The following is a 19,671-nucleotide window of genomic DNA, read 5'->3' on the forward strand; positions in this document are numbered from 1 at the left end:
AGACCTAAACTTAGAAAAACACATTAAGACAATAACAAAGTCAGCTTACTATCACCTCAAGAATATTTCAAGGATAAAAGACCTGATGTCTCAACAGGACCTGGAAAAACTAGTCCATGCATTCATCTTTAGTAGGCTTGATTACTGTAACAGCATCTTTACAGGTCTACCTAAAAAATCAGTCAGACAACTGCAGCTCATTCAGAACTCTGCTGCTCGAGTCCTCACTAAGACCAAAAAAGTGGACCACATCAGTCCAGTTCTGAGGTCTTTACGCTGGCTGCCTGTCCGTCAGAGGATAGACTTTAAAGTTCTGATGCTGGTCTATAAAGCTCTGAATGGTTTAGGACCAAAATACATCAGTGACCTCCTGACCCAGTATGAACCTTCCAGGTCCCTCAGGTCATCTGGATCCGGTCTTTTATCAGTTCCCAGAGTCAGAACCAGACACGGAGAAGCTGCATTCAGCTTTTATGCTCCATATATCTGGAACAAACTCCCAGAAAGCCTCAGATCAGCTGAAACACTCAGTTTATTTAAATCCAGGTTGAAGACTCACCTGTTCTCAGCTGCATAAAAATAAAGCACCAAATCCACACTTTTAAGCTTAAATTTCAAAACGTACATTTTAACTACTGATTTTATCTATTGTTCTGATTTTATCTGTTTTGATTTTATATACTGTTTTGTTTGTTTGTTTGTTAATTAGTTAGTTTGTTTGTCTGCTTGTTTTAATCAATTTTAAATCATGATTTTTATTTGTTTTTGTTTCTAATGTCTCTGTAAAGCACTTTGAATCACCTTGTTGTTGAATTGTGCTATACAAATAAACTTGCCTTGCCTTGCCAAAGAGCCATTTGGACCCAGTTTCCACACAAACGAAAACACTGGGAGCCGCAAATACTTTGTGACTTCTAAAATGAAGATAACACTGTATATATTGTTTTTTACCTTTATGCTTTGTGTGAACAACTAAGGTGTGTTGCTTATGAAATCCATGAAGTGCTACAGAGAAAATTTATTTATGTAATTAACACATTTTGAACTCTTAAAGAAATATAACAAAAGGAAAGCTGAACTAAAATGATCCATGTAGCAAACAAAAACTGTTGTGAGCCGAGCCTTGACCCGACTGGTCAATAAAGAGATGCTGAAAAGCCTGTTGATGCAAACATCGTCGGGTCTGCCGTGATATGTTTACAATGGGACTTCTGCTCCTGAACATCTGCGCACAGCGTCTGCAGATCGGGGCTTTCATCTTTAGGCAGGACTGTAAGCTGTCGTCTGTGAGACGTGAGCGTGTTTGTTTTTAACATAGTTCACGGTGGAGAACAGCTGCTCACATAATGTGGATCCGAAGGTCCATAATTGGCCTACCTGGGGTTGAAAGTCTCGATAAATGCACGGCGTTTAGGCGGGTACAGTGTGACGCTTATTTTGAGTGATGAAAAAATAATAAAATATAATTTTATTTTTATATTTAAATATCACAATAATCTTCCAATTTAGAACTACAAGTTAAAAAAGAAATAACATAAATATAATGTACTTCAGCTAAATACTTCTAATTTATTTTCCCAAACCACGCGGAGCCGCAGTATAAGGACTAAAGAGCCGCAGCTCCGGAGCCGCAGGTTGCCGACCCCTGGTATATACCAACAACAGTGTACATCACTGTCACAGCATTGTCAGTTCAGCCTTTTATATTATGTTTAACCCGAGTGACCACCCGGTCAGCTGGTGGGTAACAGGCATCTCCGAAAATAAACAGCCAGTGAGAGTGAGTGGATTTAAGAAAGTCAGTGACTCAGGTGTGTCGATTGGTTTGTCATCTGTTGTTGACTCTGGAGGAGACGTAGAAATCTTTCATTTTAAATCTTAGTTAGGAAGATTCCTGTTTCTAAAGTTTCTACTGTTTTATTTAGAGATGGCACGATACCACTTTTTTATGTCTGATACCGATACCGATATCATAAATTTGGATATCTGCCGATACCGATATGAATCCGATATAGTGTGTTTTTAATCAATAAAACTGTTTTTTTAATATCTTGCTGCTTTTTGTATAAGTTCATACTCAAGTTAAAAAAAACAAACACTAAAGCTATTCTGTTATACCTGTATGCAAAAAATACACTGCACCCAAAATATTTCATAGTTCAGCAACACTGATCAATCTAATAAACTTAAACCTGCTCCATCCTCCCTATTCTGGTATTTTAAAGAGTACTTAGCAGAAATATTAAGCAACCTAACTAATAGGGTTCTAAAACTCCCAGCAAAAAAAAAAAAATAGTGAACCCCCCCCCCACCCTCCACCTCATGATGCTTAATTGATGTAATCAACTATAATTTGATGCAGCGTGAAAAAAAAAATACACAGAAATCAGTTATTTTTCAAGAATAATCAAATAGATTCAACATCTTTCTTCAACAGAACTGCAGACTGCACAGATGCTACCTTCCCAAAGGAAAAAGTACTATAGCTTACTAGGGTATATTAGACTTAACAGTTACTATATACAGTAATGGACTTCTATACATTTTACATCAGATTAAAACTTTGGGTGTAAGATTCAGATAATTATTTATTAAAAGCTCGACATTTTAAATGAGAATAAGAAAGAAAAGTCTGTCTTTGTGCCCCCTTTTCCCTGTTCATGCCCTATCGGCCCCCCTGGCTAAACTTTGCTAGATCCGCCCCTGCACAGTTACCAGCCGTCAGCTACTAGAAAAAGATCCTGGTGTAGAAAGTAATATTAAATAAATTCTAACAGCAGCTTATCAAGCTTAAACGTGCTGCTGTTGTTCAGCCGCTGGTTTCCTCTTTCTGGCGCGAAGTGAGCAATAAACAAACAAGAGAGACGGACTCGTGACAGAAAAGCCGATCAGCTGATCATTAATCAGCTTCCCCCCCCCCCCAACACAAGGTATAAACCATTAAATATATATATATATACATACACATATACATATATATACATATATATATATATACACACATAAACAAGTATATAAAGCATTTGTAAAAATATAAAACCATAATATACATAAAACACAATTACTTAAAATAAATCAATAAATACACAAACACTTTAACCAGTGCTTTCTCAGACTGGATGAGTAACGGGAACCACCCACTGTCGGATCTGTAAGTGCTAAAATTATACTGTTACTCGAACCATCCAGTTGTTCTGTAAAATTGAACATTAACTTTCTTAAAAGTGCTTTAAAAGTCCAGACACCCACAGCTACAAACATCTGGCTGGCACTACCACTTCTAGGTATCCTGCAAAGGATTCTCATTGCATCATTATATGCAACATGCAGCTTCTGCATGCTACATTGTTTGTAGGATGACCACAAGGGGGCAGTATATAGCGGTGTGCAATACGCTTTAAACAAAGCCACTTTAACTGGAAGTGAACAAAAGCTGAATTTGCGTGCAATAGTATTTGCCTGCACATAGAGTTTACATCGTTGTCTGTATATGTCATCATCATCATTCATTTGCTCAGTAATAAAGTGACCGAGGTATTTCACCTTTTTATGAACTTCAAGAGTTTTTTGTGCCAGTTTAAACAAAGGGAAATTTAGCTGTTTATCCTGCTTGGTTCTACATATCAAAACAGCACTTTTAGCAGCATTGTACTCAATGTCATATTGCACACCATATTCAGTACAGACATTAAGAAGATCCTGTAACCCAGCACTGCTTGGACTAAAAACAACCAGGTCATCTGCATACATAAGATGATTTATCAATGTTTTACCTAATATACACCCAGTGTTACAGGCTCTCAGCTGTATGGACAAATCATCAACATATAAATTAAATAAAATTGGAGACAAAATCCCACCCTGTCTAACACCATTGCTGACACCAAAGGTGGCAGAAATACTGCTTCCCCATTTAACCTGCATGTTCTGATGAGCGTACCAGTAAGAGAGAACTTCTCTCTGGGATCACTTCCTCGGAGATAAAATGCCGGATTGCTAGCGAGGCTACAAATACACACAGCCGCTCTATCACGTGACCCGCACTGCTGCGATGTGCTACGGTTATGAGCCGAGTTACGCCGTGTCGCAAATTTTGCGAGGTGCTTTTTTGATATTTAATGGATCGGATTACATTTTTTATTTTTCTCCGATATCCGATCCAGTAATTTACGTCAGTATCGGACCGATACCGATACGTAATATCGGATCGGTCCATCTCTAGTTTTATTGCAGTTTTTTTGACAATTCTGACTGGATTTACACAGTACGGGTCAAAATGACCCACAACAAAATCAATGTCATTTTTTTGTTTTTCAACATAATACAAGGGTTAATTTCCAAAACTTGCTTATGATCTTCAATTTGTAGCAGATCCACTATCACACAGCAGCTGGAGCAGTCTCCAATGAGGTCAGTTCACTGCTGCCACCTGTGGCCAAGTACCACAGCCTACTACTAGATTAACTTGTGACACATCTGCACCTGCTGCTATGATCACATTGAGTAGAGGCTGAGTGGCTGCACTTACCCCTGGTACATCCACATCTACTCACCAACATGTTGAAAGATGCAATGCCAGCAATGTGGATTGTCAACACTAAAAACAATCAGTAAGCAAAGACAACAGGGATCAATTCTTTCTGTTTATTTAGCACCCACAACATTTGTAGTCGCCTTCTGCACAGGGGAAGTCCACACACACTGTGTGGTACCACTTTCCACAGAAGGTGCATTCAATCTGCAAGACTGAATGAGATCGTCAGAGTCATTGTCTGACTGTTTATTACTAATCACTGTGTACCTGCTGTACATTCACAGTAACTGCCATCTCCTTACAAATGTTTATTGGATTGACCACACTTATACAGACTGTATAGAGATATATAGATAGATATATAAAAGACACAGGCAGACTACGCTAACGACATGTGGTGTGACAACACTAATGAAATATTGATGTGTCATATTTGTCCAAGGCGTATTTCATTGTTATGGAAAAAGAGAATATTAAAATCATGATGAACAGCGGTGGTGATTTCTATGACTTTGTGTATATAATTTGGAATTTTGTACAAATGTAGGCCAATAAAAAATACATGATATCATTTCATTCATTTCAAAGGTTTATTTGCATGACGCACAAACAGACACAATTGAAAGGTACAAATGTGTTGTGCATGAAACTAATTCAAACGTGCTGCAGATGTGTGTCACAGGCTGATCTGGCTGTAGGCTGTGGCACTTGGCCAGAGGTGGCGCTGGTTGATGTAGTCCATGTTAGTGCACACAAAGTAAACTGCACGCTTTACTCTTGCTGTCCCGTGAACAACATCTGCGTGGCGTTAATTGTTTGCTGTTTTCGCGATCGCGTCGCGCATGAGGACATCACCGGGTAAACTCGCGACATTTTTAAACATTTTGTTGTTCAACGGCATCACGACTGACGGAGTGTGTTTGAGATAACCTCACAAGTGTCACAGATGACACACTTGGCGGTTTTTTGCTGGTTTGTCGGTAGCAGCTCCTGAAACGTAAGACTGCCACACATCTGTTCGACCAACGCCAGTTGATCTGGAACACCGGTCACGAAAGGGTTTTGTTTACAGCGTCCGCATGACGTCAGAGTCAGCTGTGCCTCGCGCAAGCGCTGTCCGCGTGCACGCGCGTGTGTGGATGATTCAGCAGCAGCGGCTCGAGCTCTGAGCATGTGCGGCACAAACAGACTGCACGCGGACAAAAGGCGTTCACGTTAGCGTCTCCTCTCCGTCAGGGCGCGCGGAGGTGATCGTCGGCAGCGCGAGACCCGCCGAGCCCGGGAGGAGCATCCACAGGCCCCACAGCTCAGCGCCGTTTACTGGGACTCTTACCGCCGCCCGGCCTCCAGCACACCGCCAGTGGTCGGATATTACCTCGGCACAGCCCGGCTCACAGCCCCATTACAGCTCGGCTGTCTTCATCCAGCCGAGCAGCATATTTCCGCATTTCGGCGTCAGATGCTCCGAGTGGTTCGCAGGTGAGTGTGAGGAAACATCTGCTGAGAGGACACACACACACACCCCACGTCCAGGCTCTGTGTGTGTGTGTGTGTGTGTGTGTGTGTGTGTGTGAGAGAGAGAGAGAGAGACCTGAGGGTCAGACAGAAGATCTGTTTCACAATCGATTAATTACTTAGATTTTCTGTCAGCTGATCAGGTGTGTAACTTATCTGACGTCAGAAAAGGTTACGGGTTGTTTTTGATCATTTTGTCCTAAAGATAACGAGACTTGAGACAGTTTATTATTTTAATGAACTGATCGAACAATTAATCGATCAGTCGGTCTCTTTCCGGTGAAGCAATCACTCACACAGCTCAGAAAATCTCACAGGACGGTAAAACTTCAGTTTGGTGTTGTTTCTAAGAGCCTGGCGTCACACAGCAGTTATCATTACCGGTTAAACTAACCTGGTAATAACATAACTGCTCTTTGTATTAATCAGATCAGCTGATTGATTAATGTGCTGTTTATAAAACATCAGATGTTTTTACTGCAGCAAACCGTCTCTGTGAATCATTACTGACTACTTTATTGGACTAATTTATTATTCAGTTAATCAGTGCTCAGCTGATTTCTTTTATTGATCAGTTGGGTAAAGCTTGCCTACAAAGAGCCAATCAGCAGCTGATGTGGGAGTCATAACAGCCAATCAGATTCAGGCACAGAACAGACCGCTGAGGTGAAGTCACCAAACTTGGGCTCGATTCCAGTTTATTGTAGGAATGAAATGTCAAGTTGAATTCCTTTATAAATGAGCTTTGATCATCACACACATTTGTTTATTTACTTTAAGCTCAAGTTCTGCCTCCTAACGAGCTGCAAGCACTAAGTTAATAACATGGACAGGTTCAGCTTCCCCTTTCTGAGTAAGTTTCATTCAGTGGATCCAGACGTGTGTGATGGTGATGATTTATTGACTGCTCGGTGTTAAAGCACACAGAGAGGAAACGTGGAGTTTGATTTTCCCCGTCAGCATGAAGAGAAAGTACAGCAGCCCTCAGCAGTGAGTGTGATGGACGGCGGAGAGTCTAATGCATCATCCGGGCATTTAACCTGAGTCTTAAACTGGAGCACGAGCCCCGGAGTCTGCAGTCATGGAGGAAAGGCAGATGATGAAATTAACCGCGTTTACTGTGAAGTGAGCTGATGTGGGTTGGTCGGCAGAATCAGGTGTGAAAGCAGCTGCAGAGACTCATCCCCTGCTGCTCTGTGGCGCTCTCGCTGCCAGCTTCAGCGGCTCTCTGAGGGAACCTGCTGACACCGAGACCGATGGCAGGAGTCCAGTCTGTCCGCCCATCTGTCTCTCTGTGTGGCGTTTCCACCCGGCTGGACTTCATTCCTGCCTTTCTCCTCCTCGCCCTCTCCCTCTGAGACGAAGAGCCCGACAGATAACGGAGAGGGGATGAGTCACAGCACAGAAAACAGAAGCCCTGCTGGTGCTTTCATTAGTTTTGTGCCTCCTGTTCAGGTTTTTGTTCACATACCAATGAAACAGAAGCTAGTTTCATAGACGGGTCCCGGCCTTTTGTGTCTGTAGCCCGCTCTCACCCCCGAGGAAGACAAAGGAGCTGCAGAGGGAGGAGTTTGGATCCAGCTGATCAAACATTAATTGTTTCCAGACTGTTGGATGAATAATTGAAGTGGAAGGTGTAGTCCTACCTGCAGCCTGAGCAGGTTTAACTTCGCTGTTTCAAAGTAGTTTCCTCAGGCTAATGTTTTCCATCAGGCCTTCAGCACAGATGGCACAGTTAGTGTCCTCTGTGGGCTGGCAAATCAAGATAGTGGAGTCCCCGTGTTAGATGAAAACAAGTTTGTGTGTGCGTGTTGGAGGCCGAGCCGCTCTGCTGGGGTTTGGATGGAGGTCACCTTGGTGTCGACCCAAAGATTAAAATCGTGCTTGCTGAGGCAGCATTTTGTAACGTGTTATGTATCAATGAAAGAAAATGAGCATTTAACTCCAATTTTTATTTTTTAAAAGTAATTCCCCCCAAAGGTCAGCGTTACATCTGACCTTCTCTGATTTTATCTCAGTCCTCATCATCCTGTGTCATCTTTGTAAATTAAATCTGAGCTTTTTGTTTCACTGGTGGAAACTTTCTTCTGCATGTCGGAGCTCAAATCGCAGCTCTGGTCATGCGTTGGTGCCAAGCTAATGCTAACAGCGGATGGCGGTGTCTCTCTGTGCAATCCTCGTCCTCCGCTGTGAGCTTGTTGGAGCGATATCTGATGCCCTCTCCGTCTGTGCTGATGGAGGTCAGCAGCAGGAAATGTTTGGTGAATCTGTGGATCTCTAGCTGGGTGGTGTCTGCCTGCTGCTTCCTCACTGATCAGATCATGTGAGCCGAGCTCGGCGAGGACGAGCGTGGAGGAAACGGAACATGTAAACAAAGGCTAATGTAGTGATGTAAGTGTAGCTATTCATGCAGAAACAAATTACATCAGGACATGAGAAGGGTTCATGTGGAAAATTCATTCCTTTTAAAGTTTAAAGAAAATCAGTGAGACTGACTCCAAGAAGCCAGAAATCTTTATTTATTGAATTCATTTTTTATTAACTGCTTAGAAGAAATGAACCCAAAAACAGAAGAAAATACAATCTCTGAAAAAACGAGCAATAAAAAGAATATATGTCTATAAATAAAGTGGAAATTGACTTAAAAATATTATTAAAAAGCATGAAAAACTAATCTAAAATTAAATTAATGGGAAATAAAAATTACTTTTTAAATCAAACGTGGCAGAAAAATATGAAGTAAATCTTTCCTAATAAATACTGAAACATTCTCAAATAAATAAAAAAACAAAAATAAACGATATAATAAATAGAAGAGGAAAGAAAACAGAGTCCAGTCTTGGAATATGATAAACATGGAATATTTTTAACTAATATATTGTTAGTTTATTTATATTGTACAATAATAAAAATATTTTGTAACATTAATAGAGTAATATGTAACAAATCTAATATACACATTATGATACATACATGATAAAAGTATTCTTAATGTTTTTTAAAAATTCTATCAGGATTCATGTTTTTCACATATTTAATTCTAAAGAATCAAACATTCAAAATGTGAAAAATCCAGTTTAAAAATATGTTTAAACTATTACAACTTTAATCCTTCAGGTTTATGAAAGCTGCGTCTGAGCTGCTGATCTGCAGAAGTGGTTTCCTGCTGCTGTGACGTGGTCTGGATTGGGGGGGCGGGGGGCTGCAGACAGAGTTGGGGAGGGTGGAGTTGACATGGGGAGGGTGGAGCCGAGCGACCTCCAGGCAGCACGAGCAGCGTTCAGCTCCTGACAGGAAATCCAGCACTGGCTGCTGACTGACGGCTAACGAACAGCCCGCGCAGCTAAAGGCAGATCAAACTTTATTGACACAGAGGCGATAAACACAGATCGAGTCAGAGAACAGCAGAAACCAATCAAAACATAAATATTTATTTAGTTTTAATACGACTAAAAATAAAACAAAACATAATAAAAACAAAAAAGAAAAATTCAAAGATCAAAAAATAAAGTCTTAAAAGAAATGTAATAAAATGACATGACAAAATCAGATGATCACGTGCTAAACAAATGAAAACAGAATAAATGATAAAGTACAATAAAATATTATTCATTATATAATATGAATGTAATAATAAGTAAAATGCCATCAGTTTCCTTCCACAGATCCATGTCAGGCTCACAGAGGACCTGTTGAATTAGTAACGAGTCACTTTCTTCAGATAAATGAAACGTGTTGTTTCTCAGAGGGAGACTCTGACGGGCTCTTCCTGTTTGGGGGAGAAAATACTGAAATATTAACATTAGCTTTTATATCTCTTTCAGTCTTTTGAAAGAGCTGAAGAGACGAGCACAGAAAGCTGTCGATGCTTTAAACAACGACCAGAACAAACACATTTGTTTATGAAAATGACGAGAATCTCCTCGTGGATCCTCGCTGCCGTCACCGCCCGCTGGAGACCAGTCAGACCAGTTCCCGCATGAGACTGAAATCCCACGACACCGTCATCAGTGTGACTTCAGACTGAAAACTGTCTGTGGGAAATGTTTACACATCCTCCGTGTGTGTCTGTGTTGGACGAGGGTGTGTTTGTTGGTCTAATAGCCACCCGGGCGGGGCTCTCCTGCTGTGTGTTTGCCTGCGTGGAGGTGTTAGAACCTCAGGCAGTTAATAGTTGACACAAGGCAGGATGATCCAGGAACTCACGTTGACGCCACGTTCAGATCCCACCATCTGAATGTTGCCCATGTTTCCACGTCTGGTGTTAAATGTGCTGAGCCTGTGAACCGCAGCCTCAGCTTCCTGTTCTCAGCTGAGTGGGTCCCACCCGGTGGGGTCTGCAGCTGCTGCAGCCCTGCTTCAAGGTTTCATGTGCTGTGTGTTCAGAGAAGCTCTTCTGCAACCTGCCTCCATTCATGTGCATATTAAAATGCTAATTATTTAAAATAGTTTTCGCTGTTTTGATCAGTTTTTCGTATTTTTGAATAAATGTAAATTTTGTGCATAATGTTAATTTGTTGTTAAGTTGTTAAACTGGTTTAGGTGAGTGTAGGAAAATAAATACACAATAAATGACTAAACTCCTCATATAACTCCAATATTTTCCAACAGCTGCATAGTTGGTAGCAGCATATAAATAGAAATAAAGCAATAAGCTGTCATCAAAAATGAGCTAAATATAATAATAATAATAATAATAATTCACAAAACAACAACAACAGCCAGCAAAGCTGCACGTCAGGCTTTTTGTCCATCATTTACACAGATTTGAATGTTACAGCCTTTAAAATAATAAAGTAAATGAGGTCAGAGTTTTATTAAATTCGTATCTTTCCTGCGTGGAGCGCAGTAATGCGTGCGAGCCCGCCGCTTTCTTTACTGTCTGAGTATCTGGGCTAACAGCATGGACATCAGGCCTGCAAGAAACCTGCTGCTGAGTCTGTGCGGATCGAATGATGCCTCTCACGGCCTGCATCCGAGCGGCAGCCATGAATAATAAAACGGCTCGGCTAAATGTGGCTCTGTTGTTTTGATGGGGAGCCATCCTGACTGAGGAGGAGTCAGAAACCACACCGTGACCTGGACTGACGGAGAAACGATGACTCACTCTGACTTCAGGCTTCATTAGAGAGCCGCTTTCTTACGACAAATTGACAGTCTGGCTCGTGTTTAAATGTCATGTCTGTTTAATTCACATGAGCTTGAGATGTGTAGGTCACTTAAACAGGGTTTTATATGTCTGGAAGATTAGTGCAGCTTTTTTGTGCTCAGTGATGGAGGCGAGGAGGTAATGTTAGTCTGCCCTGAGCCAATAACATCTGTCCTCGGGTGATCTGCACGCACGGACGTGGAAATAAAGAGTCGGTGAGCTACAGCTCAGGAGCATTGTTATTGTTCTAACCGTGCAGACGTGATTATCAGGCTGCCATGTTTATCTGCGGTGCCTGCTTCTCAACAGTCCTGTCCTCATTACCCATAAGGCTGTGCTGTTTGGGGTCAGTTTCATTTGGCACAGTTGGTAAATTTACAGCTGTCCACTGTAAATAAAGGATGGATGTTTTCTCTTGTTGTTCTTTTGGAGCCAGAAGTGACCATATTTGGACAAGAGGGCGGAGTCCCTGTTTTCTTGCTAATGCTAGTTAGCTTGGTTAGCAAGCTGCGTCTACAGACTGTGCAAGCCTGACGCAGACACAGTTACCTGCTAATTAGTGCTCAGCAACATCCAAATAATAAAACACTGGAGCTCGGACTTCTTGGACGCTCTGAGTTCACAGCAGCCATATTATTAATCAGCTAATTGCATTAGAAGGAAAGGCTAGCAGACCGCTAGCAGCTAAAGTCACTTGTGCCACCATCTACCTGCATAATAAGCAGTGTTGGTCAAGTTACTTGAAAAAAGTAATCAGTAACTAATTACTGATTACTTCCCCAAAAAAGTAATCCAGTTACTTTACTGATTACTTATTTTCAAAAGTAATTAATTACTTAGTTACTTAGTTACTTTTTAAAAACACGATTTACAACCTGAATAGGTGATAAAGTGATAGATCTTTCAGCCCAATCCTACTTTTTCTGCATAATCCATCATACAAAATGTAATTAAATGGAAAAGTCTCTTTTTAAAACTTGTTTTATTAGTTTTAATCTTTTAACTTTATGCATCAAGCAAAAAATTTAATTATATGCAACATTCTCTGACTGGAAGAAATTTGTTTAATATTTAAACCTATTTTCTGCACATTCCAGCACATAAAATATTTTTTTTGTTTTTACACTCACTCTTTCAAATAGATGCAAGTAAAACACAGCAGAAAATAAATAAAGTCAAAGACTAGCGTTCCTTTTGCTCTATTTTCACCTGTAAAGCAGGAGTGGGGTAGACGGAGGTTTACCCTGGTGCAGGTGTGCCGCAGCTGTCAGTGGAAGAATCTGCGAGTTTCTCTGTGAATTTCCCACTACGTGGTAGCTACTCGGTGCTTGCTTAGAAGTTTAGGGTTTTTTTCGCTGTAAAAAGAAGTTTTCTTCCCACGCACAACGGACGCTAATGTTTTTGTCACTTTTTATGGAATCAAACTCAAAGTAAGGTCAGTACTTCCACGCTTTAAACGCTGCACGCTCATACTCTCTCCGCACTCGATATATGATCCATTGTTGATCTGCACACAGCTGTTGTCACGAACGTCGCACTCGCTTACGTCACTGTCATGAGACATTCTCGCAAAAAAATCACGGTTTTAGTAACGCAGTAACGCAGCGTTCCTACGGGAAAGTAACGGTAATCTAATTACTGTTTTTGCAATAGTAATCCCTTACTTTACTCGTTACTTGAAAAAAGTAATCAGATTACAGTAACGCGTTACTGCCCATCTCTGATAATAAGTGAGATTTAATAATGAACTAGCTTTAGAGCTAGCTACATTCATATCAGGCTGTAAATGTGTTTATTAGCGAGCCACAAGTGGACATTAGGAGAACTACAGTTTTTGTTGATGCACATGAAGTAGTTCATCACCAGCTGGTGGGACTCCTGAAAGCTCGAGGAGCTCAGATATGTCCTGCTGTTTTTTCCTCACCTGGACAGACGTGGGGAACCCCAGCAGCAGAGTTCAGATAAACCTGTGAGTGTTTCTGGTGTAACAACAGCAGCAAGCGTGTCCTCGTGAGTGCAGTTACATCACATCTGGCCTTTAAACCCTCCACAGCAGCACACAGTTCTCTTTATCTTTAAGAAGGCTCAGAGGTAGAGCGTTCACATGTAGTCTCTCCTGTTGTTATTTGGAGCAATTTAATAGGTCAGATATTACATAACAGACTCAGGCAATGAACGTAACGTGTGAATGAGGTGTTGTTTTTTAGCATCTTACAGAGAAGGAGGTTTTATTGACACATTCATTTATGCAGGCAGGCCAGTGAAGTGAAGCTTTGTTTCCCGTGTCATAAACGGTATAACAAGATGTAGCAGCGAAACATACCTGTTACTAACAGTTACATGCATTACGCAAAACGCAGGAAAACTTTAAATAATGTTCTGCACTGTACAGATTATTACCCTTTGCAAAATAAAATGAAAATTCAAATGTAAACCTTACTTTTTGTTTTTTGAAACTCAAGTTATGTGTAGTAAAAGTAGCATTTCTCTAATTATAGTCTTTAGATTCCATGTGATGTGAAAAATAAGAGGACCTAAACTCGAACCCTGAGGAACTCCGCTGTTTTATATTTTGTCCACCAGCTGCTGGTGGTGATGTGATGTGTTCAGTTTAGCCTTGTAATCAATGTAAAATAGAAAAATACCCTGCGATACCTTCTTTTGTTGTGCTTGTTGGTCAGGCTGAGAGTAACAATTGACTGATTATGGAAGATGATCCTGCTGCAGGAGCTGCAGATTCATTAAAATTCTCTCCTTTTAATGGATCGTCTTACTTTTTGTGACTTTTTGTACTTGCTGTCCAAGATTTGTGGTGTCACGTTTCGTGCACGCAGCGAGCTGCATCCACACCATCTGTTGTGTTGCGGGTCCATCTGTGAGCTCTGCTCCAGCAGCTTTTGGCCTTTCTCACTCCGAGTGTGAATGAAATCTGACCCCGTGGAGCGGAAACGTTCACCTGAGAATCTGAGAGAGAGCGCCGTCTGTCAGGAGACGACGAGGTCGTCGTTCCTGTGAAATAAACCCAGACGGGCAGAGTCCGGACTCTCGGACGTCTGACTCAGAACTCATCTTTAAGAAGTTATTGGCCATTTTCAATCAATCAATCAATCAATCAATTAATCAATTTGAAGCTGGAATGATTAGTTGATCAATAATTTGATAAATAACAATGTTTTAGTGAGTCATTGTCATTTCTGTCCAATAATAATAGGAAAGGCACATATTTGCATAGTTTCGCACCTCATTTAGATGATTTACAAACTGTGCAGTCAAAATTTAACGTCAGTGCACTAAATGTCTGAATTTGTATAAAACAGTGATGAGTTTTGGCCCTGCTTCATTATACATGAAGTATTCTTTGGTTTGTGGCATGCATGGGAGCTTTTTGGTGGGTTTGGGGATTTCGATTAACCATAAATGAATATATTCCTTTATAATCTCCAGATTATTTGATGATGCCAATACTGACTGTTTGCAGCGGACCCCCTGCTCAGGACAGCGGTCCACAGTGATAAGTAAAGTAGCTGCGTGCGTCCTGGCTGAACTGATTTCAGATTAATCGTTGTAGGACCTGCGTCCACATATGTGGACATCACATTTTGGGTTATTTAGACCAAAATACTTAATTTTGCTCTACAAGGGCCTGATATCCACTTCCGAGGACATTATGCTGCTACTGTTCTATCAAAAGTTTAAACGCATATCCTCGTATGTGGCTCTCATTTTTTCTTAGAAACAAAAATCAGGTGAAAAAAAAATCTGGTAATTCTTTGTTTTTATATTCATCGGGTCCCAATCAGCCTAAATATCAAAGAGAAATTAAAAATGCGGCTGTGGAAGAGTTCGGGTTTTAGGAGGTTAAAGATGGACGTGTTTGACCTTTCCTGGCCGTCTCGCTGCCAGCCCTCGATTCCTCTCAGCTGAGTGAGCGGAGAACTGGAGCATGAAGACATCGATAGCTCAGAGCATGGCTGCATGGACGTACAGTAGAGGAAGAGGAGGGGGAGTAAGAGCAGGATAATGCATAAACGAGGGTGGAGTCAAAGGAGGAGGAGGCGGCTGGTGAAGGGAAACAAAAGATGCTGTTTCATCTAGATTTTCACTTCAGTTATAATTTTTCTGTAACATCCAAAGTTTGTGCAGATATGGAATTAAAACCATCTCAGACACGAGACCTCGCAGCGTCACGTAGCTACGCCCTCAGCGTGTGTGCTCTCGTTCTCTGACGGTTTTCCATTAAGTTACAGAGCTGAGTATGTTCTAGTATGTTTCTCTCTGCTGTCCATTAATCACATCCGTCTGGATTCACAGAGGCGCTCATCACCTGTTTGTAGCTGCAGATGTCTTTTCTGATAGTTTCACTGATTGTTGGAGCTTCAGAAGATAAACGCTGGATGCTGATTCCCAGCAGCTCTGTTTCCTGGCTCATCTTCTGTGAACTGCATTAGTGAAAGTGACTCATAAGCACAGTACAGTCAGTCTCGGGCTCAGATCACCCCGCTATCCTTCATGGATACGCTCTGTCGATAACAAAGCCGTCAAGGTCAGGACACGTAAGCAGCACTCGGGCTTCTCTGCAGATTTCAGATCCAGACTCTGAGTTTAATGGAGAGCTGCTCAGATCATTTCCAGCTCTGTGTTCGTATCCTGGGCCTCCAGGAACAGCTTTGCATCACCGACACTTTTAAAACTTCCTTTCATGCAAAGTCTTCTCTGTTTTCTATATAAATGAATGAAGGTAACTGCCGGTCCATGATTCACCGATGATGGCAGACACCTCAGCACTCAAACATCGTCTTTGGGGGGAAAAGCTGCACGTTTGGTACGGAGCCCACAGGAAGCTGCAGCTGAAATGGTGCAAAGTTCAGACAGGTTTGCAGTGAATTAAGTTACGTAAACTGGAACAATGGAGCAAACGTGGAGCTGCCTGTAATCCAGCCTCAGAGGGAGTGCTGTATTTCTCGAAGCCCATTTTTAACTGTGCATTAGTCCACTTGTGGTGCTCTGCTAACACTCTGCGTGTGGGAATTTGAAGGATAAGGATACGGGCGTCTGTAGTTTTTGCTGCTGAGAATGGTTTTTATCTTTGCTCTTGTGAGGTTTGCTGCTGTAATCAGAGTTCACTCGTTTCTTATCCATTAAACAAATGAACAAACAGCGAGTTGACTTTACACCTGGATTTTCATTCATTAATTCAAATGGACTCTGTGGCTCACAGCCAAACAGCCGAGGCCTTATCCACACCGCTCACACTCTGAGCTGACTTATCCTCCGTGTGTTTGCTTCTCTTATCTTAAACACACTTGTTCATCCGGCTTAAATCTCTCCTGTAAGTCATCCAGCAGCCGTGACACCAAACTGGATTATGTGTGAGGCTTTAAAGACCCACGCAGAGAGGTCGGGGAACACCAGCGAGCGCTGACGCGGCAGGTCGTTGGTGCGGTGCACGAGAGGAGGTGAGGGAACCGACTGGACTTTCCTCGTCACGGCTCACATGCAGACACTTTGAACTTTGGCACCGTGTTTGTTCAGCATGTACCACTTCAGATAGGCTGCACGGTGTCTTTATCTTGTGTGTGTTCAGTTATCTAACATGTGTCCTGGACTGTGGACGGTGACCACGATGTAAAACTACTACAGCTGTGTTTTTGATTGATAAGCACTCGTTTTGATCCGTTCGGACACAAAAGTTATTGCTGAATGGGAACTAATGGTTGAGAGATAAATCAGAGGTTCAGGAACTGTCACCACTGTGATAAAGGGCCCGTGTTTCATTTCCAGCCCCACGTTTTTGTTCCTGAACCCTATGAAGGTAGCTTTGCATGATTCACAGTTGGAAATAAGCCTTTTTCCTCTCATGCTGGGCCTTGTTGCAGTCAGTTGTGTCTGAAAACCGCACTTCCCTGTTATCCAACTTTCTTCTGACAGACTTTTCTTTGTAAACTTGAGATATGAACATCAGGTGGGCGGAGCTTGTGAGTGATCCCCTCTCTGAGGTCACACGGAGTCAACAGTAGAACAAGCAGTGCACAGTTGTGTGTTTTGAGTAGTGTGCAGTCTGAGCATAAACAGCTCACTGTTTGAAACTCTGCTCTGTTTAATATGAATGTTTGTACAGGAACCATGAAGTGTTCGGAGCATCAGTGCCAGCACAACACTGTCAAATATTCTGTGGGTCGGGATTGTTGCTCAGCTCAGTTTCAACTTGAAGAGAATCCAAATTAACAAGAGGCCCAGTGATGGAGAGATGCTGATAAATAACACAGGATAAAGAGAGAGAGACACAGTGTGCAGACACAGACGAGAGCGAGGAGAGAGGATCTCATTATGATTCTGCCCTGACCTCGTTCATCAGTCTTCATTCCTCCTGTGTGTCCTTGGTATCGCAGCAGTGCTTCTGCTGCAGTACAGCTGCACTCAGTCCTGCTCGCAGCACTTCAGAGGACTTTACACCAGCTTACATTCAATGCTTCAAGTCGTGGATTTGTCCTTTGTCCACCAAAGAGAAGTCGAGTCCCCACAAAGTGACCGACAGTTTTATGTCCCCACAACATTGGTAATACAAACATACACACGCACACACACACACAGGAGCACAGTATTGCTGCAGGCTTTGTGACATCATCACGACTGGAGTTTTTTGAGGACGTGGCTACGTGTCAGTTAATGTGACACAAGTGTAGAAAAACTCCCACCTGAACAGTTAATCGGTCTTCATCCCTAATCTCACCAGCCTGCTGTCCTGAAGCAGCACATGAATCATGTGACCTTAATCTGGACGTTAACCTTTTCACACTTATTTACCATCAGATGATGAAAACATGAGCGCTGCCCTGGTTACCTTTTTTAGCTCCACAGTAATAGTCCAAGCTTTGCCTTTCGAGCACAACTCAACTACCTCGCAAGCTAACGGAAGCCATGGTTACCATTGTTTACACCCCCATGCTAACGTTAGCGCAGCACTCAACCAGCAAACAGCAGCGAGGGCACCCTTAGAGGAGCTCCTGGTGGGTGGACACCACACTGATCCACCGGGTGACCTCGTGTGTCACCTTTCCATCACTCGTGACCATGACACACTTAAACTTCCCCCACAGAAATTCATCCTCAAAGCAGAAGCAGTAACGTAAACCTGCTGCTGGAAAAAGTGGATTTAGTATTATATTTACATTGATGATGATGATGATGATGAGAGTGTTGGAAATGATGAATCTGCCTCACAGCGGCGCTGTGCACAGAGTCTTTTACCTGAATTATTCATAAACCTTTATTCTGTAGATAAAAATAAGAGTGTCTCATAAATGCAGTACTATACAGATGAAGTAAACGGATACACGATGGTGCCCCTCACTGTGAGCCTGAGGCGGTTTGCTCTCGTTCTTTACCAGCTGTGAGTGTTTGATGGGAAGCTGTGAGTCAGCTTTCTGCAGCATCTCTTTATTCACGTCAGTGATAGCAAACATGTTCTCAGTTTAGAGGTGAGGCTTGATGCTGAATAATGTTGTTACTGTGAGGGAAGCACGTGGCCGCGCGGCCTAAAGCGCGGCGAGCCTTCGGGCCGTGCAGATGATCCAGCAGCTGGCCGCTCCGGCCTTTCTGTGGCTCTCAAGCTGAAGTCACAAGCTCTTCAGCGGTCTCGCCTTACCTACCTCGCTCCTCCATAAGCACATCAGCTGTTTGATTTCAGGCCTCCAGAAAAGCTCGTGATGCTCAGTTGAGTTGAGGGCGAGCTCGGAGGGACGGTTCTGGTTTTAGCATCAGCACAACGTGAGAGGGAGGCTTCGCTCTGACGCCAGAGTAACTGGCTGTAAATGACTCGTCGGTCTGTAATCTGTCCAACGTGTCTCGCGAAGGAGATCAAGTCATTTCCTTGTGACAGTGTGCAAAGTGACTTTGATGCGTCTTTATTTATGCCAGTAAAAAGTGTCATTGAAGGCCAAGAGGGCAAATCTAACAGCTCAGATCTATAAGGATATTTGAGAGTGATTATAATGCACACTGATGTAGAATCAGTGATACTTATAAACTGATGGATCAGGAGTGTTCGGAGGTCACTCACAGTCTGACCAACACCAGCATGTGATGGAGGCTCTGTGGGCTCAGGAACACAGGTGTGTGGGTCCTGACGGTGCGATGTGAAGAGAACCGTCTCCTTCCAAAGAACAAAGTTATAAAATCAGAAGTTTTCATGCATTTTAAAGAGTAATTTAGCTGCTGCTGCTTCTTTAATTTGATCAACACATTTGTGATGATGTTTTATTTTACGTTTTATTTTCTTGTCTAGTAGTACAGTCACCCTGACTTTTATTTTGAAAGTTCAATCACTTGTAACCATGTGATCCGTGGTTCGCCTGCCCGCTGCGTCTCGTCCCACGCTCAGCTGATCCAGAGCCTGCAGCAGAGTTCAGCCACTTTTAAACTTTTTCATCTATATAAATAATTTGTTTGATTATTTGAGCTCTGCAACAGCTGC

The 19,671-nt window shown here is 42.2% G+C and overlaps 1 protein-coding gene across 3 annotated transcripts in view; it reads left to right on the forward strand.

Moving 5' to 3' along the window:
* Positions 1–5,328: 5,328 nt before the first annotated feature.
* The window catches only part of LOC146381006 (serine-rich coiled-coil domain-containing protein 2-like), a 49,228-nt gene continuing 34,885 nt past the window's right edge, over positions 5,329–19,671 (forward strand). For 2 of the 3 annotated variants that reach the window (XM_084936975.1, XM_084936973.1), the window contains exon 1: positions 5,329–6,013. The gene's annotated coding sequence lies outside the window, so the exon portion shown is untranslated. The remainder of the gene's footprint in view (positions 6,014–19,671) is intronic. The other variant, XM_084936972.1, reaches the window with a different exon arrangement.

The sequence above is a fragment of the Perissodus microlepis genome, chromosome 8, assembly GCF_051167445.1.
Source record: "Perissodus microlepis isolate ML-2025 ecotype Zambia chromosome 8, ASM5116744v1, whole genome shotgun sequence".
Taxonomy (NCBI): Eukaryota; Metazoa; Chordata; class Actinopteri; order Cichliformes; family Cichlidae; genus Perissodus; species Perissodus microlepis.